The following is a 22,006-nucleotide window of genomic DNA, read 5'->3' as shown; positions in this document are numbered from 1 at the left end:
CTGATTGTAAGCATCTCCTCCCACACAAGCCTCCACAATCTCTCCCTCCATCCCTCCATCCCTCCCTCCCTCCGGTTGCTGGCACACATGTCACATTTTCATTATGGAGATGAGGAAAACGCCGGTTAACGGGCCGAAGCTTCTCGCCAAGTTACTGCGGGCTGCGATGGCTTTTGCATTTTTTTGGGGGGGTTGGAGGGCTTGCACACATCTGTGCTCCGACACTTCTATAAATCCATAAGTCAATGGACCGGTACTCGTTCAGTGCTTTTCTAGTCATCCGACCATTCAATTCAATTCAATTCATTTCACAAATTCCAATTTCACATAGACATCCCTTGTCTCAAGTGCTTTACAGACCAGGAAAACTCCCATCCCACTCCCAAGGGGGACAACAAATAGAAAAACAGAGACCATAAAAAAAAGGGGGGGAAAGGGAAGAAATGGAGAGAGAAACACAAACAGGGGAAGGACCCTAGGAAGAGGACAGATCTACCAAGGTACAGAAGAGAGTGTTAGAAATAAAATATATATGACAGATTCCACAGAGTGCGAATAGTTCATATAGGCATTCCATTGATGGGAGATCTACCAGGCATCATCCCACGCGGAGTGGCGGGAGGGAGCGAGGGAGAATTGGAGTGTGGGGAGGAAGGTGGCAGGGAGATAGCACAGCAGCAATTCAGTGGTCCAGATATGAGGCAGGCAGATAGATTTATGGTCCGCATAGGGTATGAGACGTGATGCCCATTATGAGATGAAAATTCAAGAAAAAGGAGTTAAAGGAAAGAAAGATTGAGAGATGAAAATATGAGAGAGAGGAGAATAAAGAGGAGAAGCTATAGTAGACAAGGAGAATATAAAGGGCAAACCCATATTATAGCCTGGCAGCCTTAAATTCTAGCAGCTGATAAGAGGAAAAACTATAAGCTCTGTCAAACTCTGAGGTCTAAGTCTCTGTAAACGAGGTGAAACGGTCTGTTGTCGGACTGTTCCCGGAAGTGTTCCATAAGCTACCTATTGATAAGGCTTTCATAAAAGAGCTCTTCTAACTTCGAAGTTTCCTTAGATTCTAGTTTTAAGCCAAGATTTAGTTGGTGGTATAGCTCTCTTAGTGGCTTAAGATATGATGGGCATTCTCAATAAGATATGATGGAGTTACCAATGAAAGGCTGGGTATGATTCTTTTTTTAAAAGTGATTCTTAGCAGATTGGGAGAGTGTGGTGAGCTCTTAGTAGGGAGAATGATTAGTCTAGTTTTAGTGAGAACACGAGGGAGGCTGGGCAGATTTAACTGGAGGGGAGGCAAACAAGGAGTTGGAGCAGCAGTAAGCAAGTAGTTGCAAATCCAGTCTCAAGTAACTTAACGCTGCTTGAACCAAGTTTTCTGCATTTTTTTTGAGACAAGATGAAAGAAGTTTTGAATTTGAGATTTGATTTAAGAAATGCAGCTCCAGTCCCGCTGTACGACTACGGATAAGGACAAGTCAGTATCATAAAGATAACCGCCAATGCACAGTGGTGGACAGAACATCACCATGCATATCACAGAATCCACATCACCAGAGAATATTAAAATGTGGTGGTTTTGGTCGAAATTAATTACTCTTGATTTGTCTGAGTTTTATGTCTTTAAGTTGCAGGTCCATGTTTTTATGTCTTTAAGTTTCTGAATTGGTTTTAATGAGTTAGAGTTGGTTGCTCTATTATTTTATCGAGTTGAGTGTCATCTGTGTTTCAATATAACAATGAAAGAGTGGCGGGAATAGGTAAACAATATTATTGGCAAGGTATGTAATACATAATTGGTCCAAGGAACTTGTGAATTAACTATGATTAACGTTGGTGGTTGTCGACTGAGCCAGATCTGATACAAACAAAGATAAATACATTAAATAAATAGGATTAAAAAAAAATCAAGCGTGCCAGAATCTAAATGCCAACGGATGTCATCAGTGTCAATGTCATGTCATAAGGTGTGGTGTCGAATGGCACTAAGGACAAGGAAGACCAGGACAGAGTTAAGTCCTGCCATCTGCTTTCATCCAGTAATTTTAATTTCACCAGTGCCCGTCTGTGCTGTGGTGTTTTCTAAATCCTGATAAAAATTTCTAAAACTACTATGATGTAGAAAGTCGCAGCTGCACTTTCTTTCAAGGATCTTGAGGAGGAAGGAAGGGAGAGGAAGGGTTTAGAGGGTCGTCTGTTAGCCAATACCTCTGGATCCAGAGGGGCTTCTCAGTTTAGGTTTACAACAGCCACAGTGAAGGACGGTGTGGAGTCGCCTGTTAGTGAGATACATTGATATCTAATAGAGAGGCATTATAAAAAAAGGCAAAACGTCTTAAAGCTCGCCGGGATGGGGTCCAAGAGACAGGTAGACGTGTTCGAAGTAGAAACCGTTGAAAATAATTGGTCACGGTTGATAGCAGCGCTTTAACGCCACATGACATCATTCACCCGTTCGTACACTGATGGGAGGAGCTACGGCTCCACCTGCACATCGGGAATGACTCACATTCACACACCGAAGTCACAGCTACAGGAGCAGTTTGGGGATTAAAAATGTCTTGCCCAAGGGCACATCGACATGGGGCGACAATGGACCATGTTTTCTAATTCATGTTTTTTTAAATAAAAAAGCTACTCAATGTTACACATCATCGGAATACAAAGATCAGATTCTTTACTTTGATGAAGCAATACCACAGACTTAAAATACAAGGGACTGCAAAAACAAGAGATGAATATAATAATTTTAGGATAACGAAAAAAACTAGAATCAGTTTGAAGGACGACCTGCTCACCACTGAGCCCCAGTCACAAGGAAGCACCTATCTCCACGTTTTAGGACACACTGAGCACCTATCTCCTCGTTTTAGGACACACTGAGCACCTATCTCCTTGTTTTAGGACACACTGAGCACCTATCTCCACGTTTTAGGACACACTGAGCACCTATCTCCTCGTTTTAGGACACACTGAGCACCTATCTCCTCGTTTTAGGACACACTGAGCACCTATCTCCTCGTTTTAGGACACACTGAGCACCTATCTCCACGTTTTAGGATACACTGAGCACCTATCTCCACGTTTTAGGATACACTGAGCACCTATCTCCACGTTTTAGGACACACTGAGCACCTATCTCCTTGTTTTAGGACACACTGAGCACCTATCTCCTCGTTTTAGGATACACTGAGCACCTATCTCCACGTTTTAGGACACACTGAGCACCTATCTCCTTGTTTTAGGACACACTGAGCACCTATCTCCTCGTTTTAGGACACACTGAGCACCTATCTCCTTGTTTTAGGACACACTGAGCACCTATCTCCTCTTTTTAGGACACACTGAGCACCTATCTCCTCTTTTTAGGACACACTGAGCACCTATCTCCTCTTTTTAGGACACACTGAGCTCCTATCTCCACGTTTTAGGATACACTGAGCACCTATCTCCTCTTTTTAGGATACACTGAGCACTTATCTCCTCATTTTAGGATACACTGAGCACTTATCTCCTCTTTTTAGGACACACTGAGCACCTATCTCCTCGTTTTAGGATACACTGAGCACTTATCTCATCTTCTCTCTCTACTTATGGATTAATTTTCATCTCCCCATCGCACATTACTAACTCTGCTTCCTCCCCGGAGTCCTTGTAACTTCCCCTCTCATAGGGTCCATTGGACCTGGCTGTATCTGATGCCTCCTGCCTGGTGGGCCCGCCTCCTGTCATGGCCCCCTGCTGATGCTAATGCTAACTCATCTGTTTCACATATAGATCTGTTCAGCTGGAAGAATACTTTCCCTGGTCTTATGTTGTGAAAAATCCACGGGGGAAAGTGTTGCAGCTCTACACATTACAGTTTTTTTCATTTGCTAAGCGACAGCGGGCACAACTGGAGTCACATGTGAAAAACTCTAACTACAGTCTGTACAGCAGCAGTTCATGTGGACCAAACTCTAGTTTGTTTTTCATTGCTTGAACACAGTTTTCAAAACTCTAACACTTATCCCATGACTTTAACCACAACCTGCACAACACTGAGGATCTACAGCACTTTGTTCAAATGCTAACACACTGCTGTCAACACTGTGAACCACACATTCAAAACGGAATACATTTCAGCCTTGTGCCTTTCAAACACTGCTGATTGCAATTTCAGCTGAAAGGCTAAGCAGGTGTCTTGTTTTAGACTTGTTAGTGAACACACACATATATATATATATATATATATTACAGTATATATAGGTAGAGCTCAGAAAGACTCATTTTGGAAATGGAACAAGGAAGACGGGTTCGTGGAGGGAGAAGGGTGGCACGGAGAGGGGGATGAGTGGAGGAAGACAAAGAGCTGTTATTCCAGATGAAATAAGGGCTCCACTTATAGACCATGTCATGTAATGTAATGTTGTGAACCAAGTGTTTGGTCACCACCCACATGATCAAATGTCTCTTTTGTGAGGACACGAGTCCAGAGGACTGCCAGGGATGGATCAGGCCCTCCAGAAGGTTCTTCCCCAGGTGGCAAGAGAGAACATTAGATGTGATGTTGATGACAACATGTGGCCTGATGCTAGAGAGAGGCAGGATTAGCCCCTCAATTATTTGTTTGAATTATGTACTTTTAGTTTCTACCTTTTTTTTCTCATTACTGTAATTCCGTAAATTACTGCAGACTATTGAAGCAAGCTGCTAATTTTCATTTACCTTAAAGAATTGTTATGTTCTAAAAAATTTAATAAATCATGTGAAAGAATGTCACTCTTTTCTTTGAAGAAAATATTACTTTGTTTGAAATCACTGAAATTGTTCAAACTGTAAAGATGAAAAGTTAGTATTTTCTGTATTGGTGTTTGATGCTAGTGTTTTTACTCTCAGTGTGTTCTGGGTGACAGTGTGTGTTACCTCAGTGAGGGTTGTGCATGTTGTTTGGCTGCACTGAGCGTGTTTTGAATCATGTGTTAAGAGTTGTGTTGCTTGGAATGAGTTTTGCAGGTGATGTGAACTGTTTAGCTCAGGTGACTGTTGGTAGTGCAGACTGTGGTTAGAGTTTTGCACATGTGACTCCAGTTGTGCCCACTGTCGTTTAGCAATCGAAAAAAACTGTAATACATTATGGCATAATTGAATTCATGAGGCAAAACATTGAAAATGCAGCTTTCAGTGTTAATTTTCCATTTTCATTTGAATATAGCCCGACAAATATTCCTCCAGACGTACGACATCCTCTACATCGGACGAGAAAAAGCTCACCAAAAAAGAACGCTGGTGTGTGGGGAGGGGAAACACAACCGGACTCTCCCAGGATGGGCAGAAGCACAACAGATGTCCTTTATTCGCTTATTTATTATATTATTGACATATCAGTCGATACTGCAGTCTGGACCAACGAGGCCACACCTTTTAGCGGCGGCGGAGAAAAACAAAACAAAGCAAAAGGTCGAAGCGTGGCTGAAAAGCTGCTCCGAGGTGTAGATTGGAGCGGGTAGTTGGATAATTGGGTTCAGTAGCATTAGCAACCCTCTCACGTCGCACGATTCAATATCAATATACAAAAGGTGGATCTTTCACCGTCGTCGGCTCGGACGCGGCGCTCCCCTACGACGTCCTCCCTGTCGGTCGGGGGAGAAGATTGGGATCATCGGGGATCAGAGAGTCTTTGTTCCAGAACAGGAAGTGAGCGGTCAACGGACGTCGGCGCTTATCGAAGTCGTTGATATTGATCGGCAGAGATATCAAAACCCTGGAGATGTTACGGTCAGAGGCTCTTGGTTGTATCTGTAGCTGCCAGGTGACGCGTCTCCAACCACAAGATGGAGGCTTTGTTCTTCTTCTTCTTTCTGATCTGCTGTCCCTTTCTTCTTCTTCTTCTTCTTCTTCTTCTTCTTCTTCTTCTCCTTCTTCTTCTTCTTATCCTTCTTCTTCTTATCCTTCTTCTTCTTCTCCTTCTTCTTCTTATCCTTCTTATCCTTCTTCTTTTTCTTCTTATCCTTCTTCTTCTCATCCTTCTTCTTCTTCTTCTTTCCTTCCTATTTCTTCCTTTTCTTCTTCTTTCCTTCTTCATTTTCTCCTTATTCTTTCCTTCCTTCTTCTTCTTTCCGTCCTTCTTTCCTTCCTTCCTTCTTTCTTATTCTTCTACCGTCCTTCCTTTCTTTTTTTTCGTCTTCTTTCCTTCCTTTCTTCTTCTTTGTTTTCTTTCCTTCTTCTTCTTCTTTTTCTTCCTTTTCTTCTTTCCTTTCTTTCTTCCCTTTCTCCGTATTCTTTCCTTCCTTCTTCTTCTCCTTCATCTTCTTCTTTCCGTCCTTCTTCTTTCCTTGCTTCTTCTTTCCTTCCTTCCTTTCTTCTTTTTCGTCTTCTTCCTTCTTTTCCTTCTTCTTCTTCTTCTTCTGCTTTCCCTTCTTCTTCTTCTTTCCTTCCTTTCTTCTTTCCTTCTTCCCTTTCTCCTTATTCTTCCCTTCCTTTTTCTTCTCCTTCATCTTCTTCTTTCCTTCTTCCTTGCTTTCCTTCTTCCTTCTTTCTTCTCTTTCTTCTTCTTCTTTTTCTTTCTTCTTCTTCTTTCCTTTCTTTCTCTTTTCTTCTTCCTCTGCTCTGCTGTCCTTGAAGAAGGACACACACGATGAGAGACCTTCAAAATAAAACAGGAAACAAGACACAAAAACTCCAGATTCTGACTTTTATGAGGGCAAAAACGCGGCTACGGTTTCAAGGACGCCATCGACGCAAATCCCGGTCTTCCGAGTCGGAGTTCCAAACACTTTGTTCCAGACACGCTTAATCTCCCTTCCACTTTGAGGACATCTCGCCACTTCCCGCTGCGCCTCAGTACCGCGTGTAAACACGGGTCTCCTTTTTAAATCCGAACAAACAACCGACGGCGTCGTTCTCGGGAGAGGACAATGTGCTCTTCATGTTCTTCTTGTCAGAAGTATGGAGGGGGGGGGGGGGGTTCTTTCTTCTTCCTTCTCAAATGCAGAAGTGGATCTTGAACAAGATCAGACCGAACTCCTCCTCGCTGGATCCCGTCTGACATTTGTGGGGGAAATTCGTTCAGCGCAGCTCCTCGATGTAAGCGACGGATCCGCCGCCGCGGCTCGACGTCTGAATGAAGATCGTCGGGAACGAAACAAAGAGAGCGTCCTCGCGCCGGGCGGCTCGCCCGCTCGAGGAAAACGTCTCCGCCTCCCAGTCGTGTGCCAAATATCTGGAAAACCTCGGAGGATTGGGGTCTTTTTTCTCCACTGAAAGCCATTTTGTCCGCCTTGTGTGTGCTCGCTGCCTCGCTCCTCTGATCTCAATGTGTGGCTCTTATTTTCACGTATTGCTCAGGTGTAAAATCTGCTGCTGCAAAAAAAAAACTGAACGTAAAGAAGCATTTTCGTCGCGCTAGACGTATTTATTTCATTCGCGGTGCTCGTGATTAATGAGGCCGACTCAAAAACGCGTTAATACGATAAGACCGGTTTTACATTCCCCGGCTACATCGAGCTATCAGTGGAAGTGCAAGGAAACAAAAACTGTTGTCTGCCATGCAAAATGACATCATCCAAAAAATGGAGATAAAAGAAAAATCATGGTGGAGATATTCCCTGTTGACGAATGGAACCCCCCCGTTTCCCTCCACGGGATGCATCCCACACATCTTCCCGCTCCGTTAACGATTAATGGGACAGACGTCTCGTTTTGGACGTGTGGAACGTGCCTGACGACGCGCATCGATGATCAGAGCTGCTTAACAATTTGGTGCACCTTGCTATCCGTGGAATAAATACACATTTGACTTCATGCAGAGCAGCTGGAGGTTTTGTTTTCCATCCGGAAGTAAACATCAAAACCAATTTTCGGGAGGAGGATGGAGCCGCGGATACTAGAGATGCACCGATCAGGTTTTTTGTGCCGATCACCGATCACGGAAATCAGTATCTGCCGATCACCGATAATACCGATCACGATCACTGAAATAAGTATCTGCCGATCCGATAATACCGATCACCGATCACGTGGTCGATTGAAGCATTCTATTTATTGTGTAGCATTATTGCCTAGGACTATGAGGAAATACATATATAAAGCACCTCAAACATTTAAGAAATTACAGATTTCTTTAAACATTTGGGACTTTTACTTTGAAAAATGTCCTAATTGATACATTAAAATAGTTTGATTGCTATTGTAGGGGATTTCAGTTATGTATGGTACACATCTGCATTATTCATTTCCTGGAACTCTTGGGGAAATCTATATACAGGACTTTTTTTAACATATAAAAGTCTGACTTATTTTTATAAACTCTTCCTTGGTACAGTAAAAATGTTTTAATGTCAGCATAATTTAAGCTAAATCTCAGAAACGATCTATAAAGATACAAAATCAGTTCATTGTTTACTTTTATATGTTCGTGTATGATTTGTCGACATCTTATTTTGAAAAATGGATGTTGTTTCACGTGGTTCTTTCCGCTAACTTTGCAAAACCGGATGTTGTCACTTAAATCCTTCCGCTAACTTTATCAAAACCCTCGCGCTCTCCCTATCGAATGCGTTTACTGTGAGCATCAGTCTCTAGGGGCAGACATGTGAGAGTCGGCTGAGTTGACCCAGTGATTCAACTCGGGGGACGGGGACGCTGCTCGGTGGTGAGGATCCCCGGGCGCATCGTCTCCGTTGCGGTGCGCGGCGATTGAAACGTCTCTGATAGTTCTCGCAGATGTTACGTCATCTGATCGGCCGTTTTGAGAACGCCGATCAAAACCGATAATGGCAATATCGGCCGATATGGATCGGCGCCGATCAGATCGGTGCATCCCTAGCGGATACCTTGTTTAGTTTGGTTGTATTACATCAGGGGCTTTATCTATCTGGAAATATGACACTGCGTTGGGAAGAGCAATCGGCTTGTGCAAACTGTGCAGATTTTTCTCGATGCATGTGTGTTGGGTTCGTTACCATATTCATGTTCTTTGTTTAGTTTTTTGCTGTAGACCTGAACAATTTAATGAAAATATCAAACTTAGATTTTTTGGGGGGGGCCAGATATTGCCATTTAACTCTAAATTATTTTTAAAATGTTTAAGATGTTGTGAGCATTGTATAAATATATATATTTATGTATATATATATATATGTATAAATATATATATTTATGTATATATATATGTATAAATATATATATTTATGTGTATATATATATATATATGTTTTGTTGTGTAATTTCTTGAAAAATGCGAGTTTGTTTGTTTTCCATGCAATATAATATATATATCTATATATAAAATATAATATATATATATAATATAATATTATATCCTTTTTCATTTTTATAGAGCAAAACCAACCAAATTAGGTCACATTAAATATATATCATTAGTGGTGTACTCAGTAATATACATATAAAACATGACAGACGGAAGTGGTGTTATATTTATTGATAACAGCCAGTTGGCAGGTTATAAACGATTGTAAGTAACATTTTAAATTCTTTAATATCTGACGACAAAATCAAACGTTTTTAATTTTAATTTTAAATAAACACATGTTATTTCTTTTTTACTAATCATCATGCAACTCCACAGTGAACTTTAAGACCCCCGGCTTAGTCTTTAGAGCTCCTGTTGAAAGAGAATATGATAAGAGTACCGGCAATAACAAAAACACATAACAGTTAACCGTAATGATAATGCATTACCGTTCAACAGAACACAATTAAAAGAGAGGAGTAGTGCTTATACAGTTCACATATATGTGTGATAAGATCTTTTATTTTCTGTAATGCAATTAAAAAAAAAAAAAGTCAATATTTCATTCTGGATTCAAATTCGAAAGACTGAAATATTGCTGATTTTATTCTTTTTTTTTATTCTTTTATGATTAAAAACAACAAAACAAGAAAATCCTATCCTCAGACCATTTAAAAAAAAGAAGATTAATAAAAAAAAAAAAAAAGATTTAAAACAAACAAAAAAATTTGTGTTTTGAAAGTTAATTAGACGATCGAGTTAGTTAGAGCGATTCATTATTAGTGTTTAATACAATACTTTTTCTCTTTTTCATGATATTCTAATATTTAGAGATAGGATATTTGAGTTTTTTCTTGCTCTAGCCATATCAAGCAGCAATAAAAGGCTAAAAAGTTTTGCAATTGATTGATTTGTAATGAATCCAGAATGCATGACATTTTTGTTTTTTTCATTGCATTACAGAAAATAAAGAACTTTATCACAATATTCTAATTTTCTGAGACAGTCCTGTATAGTATTTACGTATAGATCATTGCACAATGAGCTCTTCATGGATTTTAAGAGGTCAGAACCTTAAAATGATTGCTATTACTGTAAGATGTGTCTGTTGAACCCTGGATGGAGAATTGTTCCAACTCCCAGAGAGAAAAAAAACCCACACAGCCATGAAATAGGGGGGCGGGGGGGGGGGGAGCAATGATTTCCACTACGATAAAAAAGGTCCCTAATGACACGTTTGACAGCTCTGCAGACGAGCCGCCCCGTGAGGCGTTCAGGGTGATGAGCTTGAAACAGCAACGCGATGACGTGCTGAGGTTTATGAGAAGAATCCTGCATTTACGCTCCTCGGCCACCTGCTCGTCTTCACCATGACGATTCTTCTTCCTGTGCTGTGGATGAATAAAGACACCCTATTGTTGAGATCATCGCCATCGCCATCGCCATCATTCTGTTACATGCAAATCCCCCACAAATATGATTTCCAATCTGTAAAAGATTGCATTCAAACTCATGTTCCCCGTGGGCCACATCAGCATCACGGCCGCCCTCAAAGAGTTGAAACTGGAACATATAAACGTATAAACCACTCCCCAACTTATTGCTAAATGACTCTCTTTGCATTTGATTATTGTTTGAGTGTCGAAATATTGTACATACAAAAAATGTCTCTAATATTATAACGCGAATCCATTTCATTTGAAACCTTCAAAATAAAAGCACAGGGTATTTTTCTAAAATGTCTTTAAGAAAAGGTGATCATGTGTCTTTTAAGCCGCCAGGGGCCACAAACAATGACGTGGCGGGCCGGTTTTGGCCCGCGGGCCTTATGTTTGATACCTGTGCTCTAAATGGAAATAAGATTTTAAGATGCTGATCAGAAGTCAACAAAGAATAATCTGTCAAAAACCTTCTAAATGTTCATGTCCAGTTAAAATGAAGACACACACAGTGGGTAGGGAAAGTATTCAAACCCCTTTAAAATGTTCACTCTTTGTTTCATTGCAGCTAATTACTAAAATCAAAGAAGTTAATTTTATTTATCATGAATATTCCCTCAGCGCCCCACCTGGACAGAAAAATACAGAAATGTAGAAATGTTTGCAAATGTAATAAAAAAGAAAAACTGAAATAACACATGGTCATAAGTATTCAGACCCTTTTTGATTTTAGCAAATTACACCAGTCATTTTATTATTTAACTCTTTAGAGTTTTTGTCACTGGTGATGTTTTAACGCTGTGGGCCGCGAGTCATCGAGGATTTTAGGACGACTGATCCTCGGCATCGGAACGATGTTAAAGCTCTTCCTCTGAGTCCTGAACGGTCTTTTGAAAACGCATCGCTCAGATCATCAGCGCCAGACTCCTGACGTCCTTCCACACATCCCATCTGGCCCTTCAGCTTTGTTCACTTTGATCCCCTTTGATAGTGAGTCGGAGCTGGTGGGGAGGAGGAGGGGGGGGGGGGGGGTTCGGCATCGTGGTGTGAAGGAAACTTTGATCGCCCCCGGCAACGACGTTGTACACGGATGGGCGTGACGGGCGGACGTGACGGATCGGAGTCCTCGTCAATCAGTGGAAGCGCGACGAGAGAACGTCTGAAGGGGCGGATCACACGATGAGAGCGGAGTCGGAGATGATGAGCGCGCCGCGTCGGGGGCCAATCAGCAACGGTCCATTAGAGCTACGCTAACAGCAACAAGTGCATCAAGAAGAAGAAGAAGAAGGGGGTGCGGTCACATTTATCATGTGACATCATGACATCCGTACGACACACACACACACGTTCATGTTCCCCCTGAGGGGTGAACTGTAATGACTTTTGGGATGTCGGTGTGTGTGTGTGTGCGTGGTCGAAGCTAGCATGTTAGCACGTTAGCATTGAGCTCAGAGTACAGCGTCGTGCTTGAGACTCGACCTCATTAAGACTCGCCTTGTTATGTCTTTATGTGACGTGTAGAATGTATGTTGATGAGTGTGTTACTAAAGTTTAAACTAAGGGGGGGGTAGAGTAAAGGGGCTTTTTTAGAGTGAAGTTGTTGTTTTTGGAGAGTGAATTTTTTTTTCTTGAGAGCAATGGTTTTTTTGAGAGTGAAGTTTTTATTTGCGTTTCTTTTTTTCCATAATTTTTTTTGTAGAGCGATGATTTTGTATTTGCAGCAATAACATTTTAGTTTCATGAGCAAAACTAACAATTTACTTACAAACGATGATGAGTTTGTTACTAAAATGTAGTGAATAAACTTGAAAATACTTACCTGCCTTAATTAAATTAGTATATAATTCAATTAAAAATAAATGACATATATCAGTGCATAATAGATTTTTGGTGGCCATATTGGATTTTTTTTCCTATGATTATTGCATCCGATCAAGTCGAGACGTATTCTAAATGATTCCTGATGTCCAAAAAACATGTAATAGCATTTAAAATCATTCAAACGTCTGATAGTGAAGATATGAGACATGATGTATGTGTATGGCGGCCATCTTGGATCTGTGCATATTTAACCTATTTCCGCAACAGTCGTTTCTTAGAACATTTAGTACGTTATTCAGGACGCTTAAATTAAATCGTGTTGCATTTTTTTCCCATCGGCTAGATTGCCTGGACCACATTGAAACCGGGTGGGGGGAGGGGGGCTGATTTATGACGTTATCCGCGCCGGTCAGTGATTTTAATCCTGTCCGGAGCATAAATGTGTGTCATCTTTCACCCCCACTTTATTAACTACAGACGCAATTACCCACTCGACTCACTGGCTCCCTTTTTTCCTGCACAGAGTGCTGCTTTTTAATTAATCAGCTCTGTTTTTTGTGTAGAAATTGAGTAATCTGCCAGTTTTTCCCCTAAAATGCGTATCTTAATACCCACACTAAAAGACCTACACTACCGTTCAAAAGTGTGGGGTCATCCAGACAATTACATGTCTTCCATGAAAACTCACTTTTATTCATCAAATGAATTGAAAATTGAATAGAAAATATAGTCAAGACATTGACAAGGTTAGAAATAATGATTAATATTTGAAGTATTAATTTTGTTCTTCAATCTTCAAGCTCAAAGGAAGGCCAGTTGTATAGATTATATCACCAGCATAACTGTTTTCAGCTGTGCTAACATAATTGCACAAGGGTTTTCTAATCAGACATTAGTCTTCTAAGGCGTTTAGCAAACACAATGTACCATTAGAACACTGGAGTGATAGTTGCTGTAAAAGGGCCTCTATACACCTATGGAGATATTTCATTAGAAACCAGACGCTTCCACCTAGAATAGTCATTTACCACATTAACAATGTATAGTGTGTATTTTTGATTAATGTTATCTTTATTGAAAAAACAGTGCTTTTCTTTGAAAAATAAAGACATTTCTCAGTGACCCCAAACTTTTGAACGGTATAGTGTACATCTTTAAAAACAAATCATATGATAAATGATGTTATATAAGCTCAGTGTCCTTGTTCATCATAATTAATGAACATGTCAGCAGTGCAGCCTGCTTCCATCACCACTGTGACAGAGACAAGACACGCTGGTTGGTCTTCTCCGGGGATTTATTGACAATAAGAAGAATATCTAAGTGTTAAACAAATGCAGAGCGGGCGTGCCGGTTGCGGCGTCGATCACAACAAAAGGCAAACACACCCTTTTTTTTTTTTTTTTTTTTTTTTTTTCAAGTCGCCGTTTTCCGGGCAGTTCTGTTGCCCTCGGATGACCCGCGTGAGGAGGCCGGTCACATCCTCAAATCAGGATGCATCAACATCAACAACTAGAAAAGGCTCACCGTGCGGTTTTATGTATGAATAACACATTGCTACTGGGCATAAATAAATGAACCCCTCTCACCTTCAGAATGTCAGGACGCCGAGAAACAGCTGCATTTCAAAATAAAAGTGACCACTCTGCATCTCCCGGTTCGACCTCTGAAACCAGAGAACCGCGGAGGAATAACAACAAATCAAAAGAAGGAAGTCTGATGGGAGGTTTTTTTTCATTTCCTTCGGTGGCGGCTGTGAGTCAGCGGTCAGCAGGTCCGTCTTCCAATCACGGGGTTCAATCCCCGCCCTAGTCAGTGTGTCCTTGAGCAAGGCACTCAACCATGAATTGCTCCCCGTGGCTATGTCTACGGTGTAGGAATGTGACATGTGAAGTCTCTGTCGGAGCTATTTATTTTTGACATTTGTATTTAGATTCATTGTAAAGTAATATTGATTATTTATTACTTATTACCTTCGCATTGAAAATGCGGAAGGTTATGTTTTGATCGCCGTGTATTTATTTATTTATTTGTATGCGTGTTCCTCGCATAACTCAAAAAGTTTTAAACCGAATCGCATAAAATTTGGTGGGATGATTGGTTATTATCCGGGGACCATTTGATTAGATTTTGGGATCAATCGGGTCAAAGGTCAAGGTCAAGGTCATGGAAAGGTCAAACTCTTTTTTTTTACCATAGCACGGTCAATTTCTATCCAATTGGCATGCAACTAATGCCAAAATGTTCATAATTCAATGCCCAATCTTGTGATATGCGAAGGTATGCGCTCTACCGAGTTCCCATTCTAGTTTAGGTTTTGTTTTGATATGTTAGAAGAGTTTTTTCTCATGATATTTTTCAGTTTAGTTTAGTTCATTGTGATTGTTGTTTAAATGTATTTAGTTTTAGGATCGGTTCACTGATTGGGTAACACTGGGCACCTGTGGTTGTATGTAGGTGTGGTATAGCTTCAGGACCAGCATGCACCAGGGTGGCTTATGGTTTTTTTACCATGCTGGTACGTGTGTAACAGAATCCGTGCCAATCAGAGGAACTCTGTCAGGCCAAAGGTCATCGATTATCACAATTAAAAATACAATATAAATTTTTGAAGCGAGGCTATTGGTCAAAGGTCGAGCTCAAGGCTTCGGATTCATGAAACGTGCCAGTTAATCTCCTCTGATACGGCGATGCAGTCGATGTTCACATCATCATCATCATCATCAATAATCCTTTATCAGCTCTCAGTCCCGTAATCTTTACACCGGCTCATGAACCAATCCCTGCTCTCTGAGACGTTTTCAGGAAGCAGCCGTCGTTCCCTGGAGGTTTTCTCTCGGGGTTTCATCCGCGTTCCTAAAGCGTCGCCGACGGGAAACGCAGGAACGGGAGTTTATCTCCAATGTCCCGGCCAATCGGTGACTTATCTGTCTCAGGCCGACAGTCCAGAGGTCACGCCACGCTACTTAGTGGAGGCGTGTGTTCCCCTGCTGTCCGGCTGCCACCTGTCTGCCTGTGAGACGGTCTGTCTTTCTTTCTGCCTGTCTGTCTGCCTGTCTGTCTGTCTTCCGGTGAGACCGCCTGTCTCTCTCAGCGATGGGTTTCGTGAAGGAGCCGCGTAAAAAGAAGATCCTTGTGAGTATGCGCTGTTGGTCTGGAGGGCTTATAGACAACGTCTCTTTGGTCGTTTTAATAAAACAACATATAAATATTAACAAGGTCGTATTAGGAATATAAAGCATATTGCACCTTGTATAGTTAGTCCTGTTATTGTAGCGCTGGCTAGAATAAATAACTCATTGTGGATGTTTATCTTGAATTGGTCATGAGAGACGATATAATTGGTCGATCCAGATAAACTGTCATGTTGTCATTTAATATTTCAGTACGGATCAAAACATCGTGTGAATAGAAGAAACCGTCAAAAATAACAGAAAGGTTGTTTTGGGTCGAATCCAGAACATTAAATATTAAATATTAAATATATTAAATATTGTGTAAATCAAGGAACTTCAGCACAAAACTGTAAATTAATTTTAATCTGGCTTTAATCAAACTCTGATAGCTTCATATGGTCTCATATTTATTTGAAATTTCCCCACTGTGGCACGAATAAAGGTATATATCATATCATATTTCCCAGCATGCACCCATCCGTAGTCTCTCGGACAGTTTGTGTATCTTCACTCTGCTTAGAGGCTCTGGGTCGAGTTTTGATGAATTACAACGATCACGATCAGTAATCTAACCAGATTAATGGTTTGGCTTCCAGCCAGATGACCAGAGCTGGACACACAGGATCTGCTCTGCTCATTGGGTTCAGACACCGGTCCACTCCAGCTGCACTAGGATTATATCTTATTGGTTTTAAGAGGATTAAAACATTGGAATATCAGAATGATGACGAACCCGATGTCCGTGTCTTTGTTGTCTCTGCTAGCGGCGTTGAACACTTCTGTATTTATTGTAAAGTCTGTCCTCGTTTCAGCAGCTTCGGCCCGATGCCGAGGCCTTGAGAATAAACGCTGCTGAGTCAGAGAACACTGCTGTTGGGTTGAACCCCGTGTCTGTGCCGCAGGTCGGAGTCCTGGCCGCGGCCATCGTGACCCTGATCCTCGGACTCGGGCTCGGACTCGGACTGGATTTGCAGGAATGCCAAAACAAAGGTGCTGGGGGGGGGGGGTGTTGGTTTAAGGCCAGGTTCTGTGTTAGAGCTCCACTCTTCCAGGATGTCCGAGCGTCGTCTCTCGGGGACGCCCTGTGAGGTCCGCAGCTTCAGCTTCAGCTTCACGACCGACACTTCCCAGGGTCACCACCAGGGGTCTGAGGCTGTGACTTCAGTCTCAAGTCATTCAACACAGGCGCCCCAAGCTTCAGCTCTGTTTCTGGAGAGTTCCCCTCCAGACGAGTCATCACGGACCCACGATGGAGGGGGCGTGACCCGCCCTACTCTGCACGTGATTGGCTTAACCAATCAATCCAACCAACGAGGGCAACCGACTCTAGCCAATCAGAGGCTTTTGACATGGTCCGTCAATTCAGGAACCGAGCTGGACATGGACCCAGCTGGTTAGGGACCCAGCTGGTTAGGGACCCAGCTGGTTAGGGACCGAGCTGGTTAGGGACCGAGCTGGACATGGACCCAGCTGGTTCGGGACCCAGCTGGTTAGGAACCGAGCTGGACATGGACCCAGCACGTCTAAAGCTGCATAATTAACCTGATTACAGTTTTTGTCCATTGCTTGAACACTATAGACACATGCTTAAACCAAAGTAACATAACTTGAAGTTGTTGTTACGATACCTTAAACAAAGTGTAACCATACCTTAAACAAAAGCGCTGCTTTGCACTTTAGTTGCAATTCTGTTACACACTTGTTCCTTTCTGCAACACACTTGCTCCTAGACACTACACACTATTTCATACATAAGACACTTAGTTCAAAAATGAAATCTCAGGGTACCATTGGGAAAACACCTCTATTCAAAATACAACACACATTGGTTAATTGAAAAGACATAGACACACACCTGAAAACACTTACTTACAAAACTGAACACCAATCAGCCAGCTACAAAAAATGTTGTTACAGAGAATCTTGGACATGGATGGAGCTGCCCAGCCGCATGAATGTATTTACATTGACGAGGCTGGATTCAACCTGAGCAAAAACAGACAACGGGACGCAAAGGGCAATTTGGGAAACATCACATTGTGTGCTGCCATGAGTCTTCGAGGGCTACTGCACCATCGTGCCAAACTGGGAATGCGCAACACATAATCACATTTATAGATGCACTTCATGATGCAGTTGTACAGGATGGACCAGAGCAGCCCAGGTTTGTTGTTGTCTGAGATAATGTTAGTTTCCATCGGGCTGCTCTGGTCCAGAACTGGTTCACCAACCATGATCAATTTGAAGTTCTGTACTTGCCCCCTTACTCGCCATTTCTAAATCCTATAGAGAAATTATTTTCCGCTTGGAGATGGCGCGTATATGACCGCCAACCACATGCCCGTATGCCTCAGGCAATGGAACAGGCCTGCGGAGACATGGAGGTGAGGTCAATCCAGGGATGGATTCGCCACACAAGGGGATATTTCCCCCGATGCTTAGCGAGAGAAGACATTGCTTGTGATGTTGATGAGATCCTGTGGCCAGACCCCAACAGACGGCAGGATCCATAAGCCCAATTGCGCACAATTGTGTTTTTCTGTGTTTACAGTTGTGTATTGTTTGTTTTATTTTGATTTAACTAAATGTACTGTACTGTAAAATATACTAATGTAATGATTTTAATTCAGTATTTCATTTTTGGTTGTTGTGAAAATATGCCCTCTATGGAACTGAATAAAACATTGAAAACAAAAGACTGCAGTTTTTATCTAAAGTAGACTAGTGTGTTGCTGCTGATCTGAAAGTGTATTCATATGATGATCATTTTGTCATCAGAGTGACATTTTGACAAAGGATTGTTAGGTTTTGATAGCAGAGTGTCAATTTGACATAGATGTGAATGGTTTATTTCCCAGTGTGGTGTCTTCTTTGCTTGTGTGTAGAGTTTTGACACAATGAGCCAAATTTAGCAAAACGTGTGTAAGCAATAGGCAAAAACTGTAATGTATATGAAAACAGAAAAGTGGAAAAATGACCAGTTTTAAAGTGACTTTCTGGAGTCTGCTGAAAAGAATAATGACAAACGGAAATGGACATTACTTTCTTTGTGCTGCTCAGTGGCAGTTTGATTTATAGTTTTATTTGAGTTATTTGAACAAATGGCCAATAGAGTCTCTTTGAGTACCTTAAAAAGCGCTACATACACTAATGTTCAAAAGTTTGGGGTCATCCAGACAATTTCGTGTCTTCCATGAAAACTCACTTTTATTTATCAAATGAATTGAAAATTGAATAGAACATATAGTCAAGACATTGACAAGGTTAGAAATAATGATTAATATTTGAAGTATTAATTTTGGTCTTCAAACTTCAAGCTCAAAGGAAGGCCATGTTGTATAGCTTATATCACCAGCATAACTGTTTTCAGCTGTGCTAACATCATTGCACAAGGGTTTTCTAATCAGACATTAGTCTTCTAAGGCGATTAGCAAACACAATGTACCATTAGAACACTGGAGTGATCGTTGATGGAAATGGGCCTCTATACACCTCTGGAGATATTTCATTAGAAACCAGACGTTTCCACCTAGAATAGTCATTTACCACATTAACAATGTATTGTGTGTATTTTTGATTAATGTTATCTTTATTGAAAAAACAGTGCTTTTCTTTGAAAAATAAAGACATTTCTAAGTGACCCCAAACTTTTGAACGGTAGTGTAAATTAAATGGATTATTATTAGTATTATAAAATCGTTAAAAGCACAAAAACTACTGGTGCTTGTAAGGTTTTTATTTTTTATTTTATTTGATGTAATCCACCTTTAGTTTGATGAAGCACATCTGAGGGCCGGTTGCCTGTGAACCGACTTCAGAGCCGCTCCTCCGTGTGTTCAGATCCCCGAGAGGAGACCTCCGCCCACACCCTCCGATCCCTCAATGAGCCTCAAATCCTCCCAACGCGCTGCAGCCGAGAACTGAAAGTCAATATCTGTGAAAATGAATTACCCTCCGTCAAAGCCCGAAAGACTCAACGACGCGACGCCATCCAATGTGAAATCTCGGAGCTTTTTCATTTTCTTCTTCTTTTTTAACTTCCTGAGTGATTTTTTTTTTTAGTTGTGGAAAAGATTTCATAGAAAATCCCTCTGGATTTTGTCTGTGTTGCCTTCTTCCTTATTCATGCCCGTCTGGTGCAGTTTCAGCTATTGAATGTTGATAATAAAAGAGATTCTTTGACGTTATATTCTTCATTTTAAAGCGGACCGTTAATCTCCTTTTTTATTTGTTACATCGATGGTTCCTAAAGCCGTCGCGTTGACTCAGAATACATAACCGTCTGTCTGGTAATATCTTTTTTTTATTACTTTTTTTTCTCTTCTATTTAATAAAGTAGAGCAGTGCACACGCCTTGGCTGGACATTAAATTGTGACTCTCGTTTGCTCACTTGCTGGATTAAAAGTATATTTCTTGAAATTGCATGTAAAGACAGGTGGTCCGATTATTATTCATGCGAGGTTTCCTTTTTTTAAACTTTTGTTGTTCTCTTTTGCTTCACACAAGGGAACAATCTTTTGTTTAGACCCATCCACCATGAGAACATTATCCTCAATAACTCAAAATGTGCTCTCTGGTGCATCAATAATCGTAGTTTATGGATGATAATTGGGCTGTACGTTGATGTAGAGCGGCCTAGAGTTTCTCTCTGTGCATGTTTGACCTTGTGTGACCTTGGTGGAGACGTGACGCTGACGTGTTGAATCGCCATCACGTGTGTCACGGAGCGTGTGTCTCACGCGTCGCCGTTATTTCCCTTTTTCCAGAGCCCGCCCGCTCTCTCTCGGCTCAGCGGAGATACCTTTTTATTTATTTATCGAGTGTGGCGCATAGGAAGTCTTCAAAATTGCCGAATCGGATTTTTCGTAAATTGTTCACAAGGAGCAGAAAAACAATTTCCACACAACACGAGAAGAACGAAAGAAAGAAGGAAATAAAAAAGCCCCGCTGTAACTATCCGCCTGCAAAGTTGATGACTTCTCAAAACGGAAGATTAGGGGTGAAAGTAACAGCTCGCAACCCCCCCCCCCCCCCCCTGAAGTGTGAGCAGACGCTTTGCTGTCTTGACGACCTCTGATCAGAGGCCTTCACTCGGACAAGGTCGCGGGTGGGGGGGGGCAAGATGATGGCCGGCGTGTTGTCAAAAAGTGGGGAGTTGCCACCTGTTTTTTTCCGAGGACACATTCTGCTCACCCTCGCATGTACCCAAAGTCCTTAATTCCCCCTTAAGTGTGTGTGTGTGTGGGGGGGGGGGGGCTTCAAACTGATCGACAGTGTCAACAGCCTTCTGTGTAGAAGTGGGCCGATTCATTGAAGTGTCTATTATGAGTGTCTCCCCCCCCCCCCCCCTCCCCCAGGTTGACTTGGGCGTAGAGTCTTCCCGAGTCTTAAACTCCAATCCTCTTTGCTCTCTCACTCCCAGGGTGGGATTTGGATGACCCGATCAATTTCTAATCAGAAGAAGACTCACGAAAAAATGACTTTTCCACAAATCTTTTTTTTCACGCCGAGAGGCCTCGGGGAAATTTCGTTAACCGCAAAAAAAAAAATCCTCACGTGGTGGTAAGGCGAGCCTTTTTTATCTTCAGCCGGCAGACCAATATATAGAAGAGTTTGTGGAACCCTGAACCCTGAACACACCGGAGTGAAGCCCGGTCTTTAAAGGCAGCCAAAAGGCGGCCATTTAATCCTAAAAGTGAAACCCCGGGAGGTCCGCCTGCATGAAAAGCTGGTGTCTGAGCGAAGAAAACACCCCCTTACTCTTTTTTTACTCTGGTATCTTCTGTCACCAGCAGGTTACCGACTGTCTGCATGCTCGGTGGTGGTTTGAACCGGTGGCTCCCGACCCTCTTCGGCAGATGTAGCGCCGTCACATGAACTCAAGCATCGCAGACGTCATGTTCCTGAAGAGCTCCCTTCACCTGGATGACATTTAACGTCACTCCCTGTCTGCAGGGGGACATGTGTAGCAGTTAGACTGTCAGTGGAAAGGTTGGTCAGGTTTGCATTAGTACGACTATGTTGGATGGACGTATACGGCTCTCAGAGGTATTGTGTCCGTCTCGTCCGTTTCTCAGGAACATATCTCAGGAACACCTGGAGGGAATTCCTTCAAATTTGGCACAAGCATCCACTTCTTCTCAAGGATGCACTGATTTAAATGTGGTCTTCGAGGACAGTGGCCTCGCGTCTGTCTTGTCTCGTGCACGAGCATCTTTTCAGCGATATATATAAAACCTCACATTTGCCACAAACGTCCAAATAACACAAAAATGATAAAGTGTTAATAATTAAAATATTTCTTTGTAAAGGTCGGTCAAGTTTGCAT

The sequence above is a fragment of the Pseudoliparis swirei genome, chromosome 1 (genome assembly GCF_029220125.1).
Source record: "Pseudoliparis swirei isolate HS2019 ecotype Mariana Trench chromosome 1, NWPU_hadal_v1, whole genome shotgun sequence".
Lineage (NCBI taxonomy): Eukaryota > Metazoa > Chordata > Actinopteri > Perciformes > Liparidae > Pseudoliparis > Pseudoliparis swirei.
Note: the sequence above shows the minus strand (reverse complement) of the source record.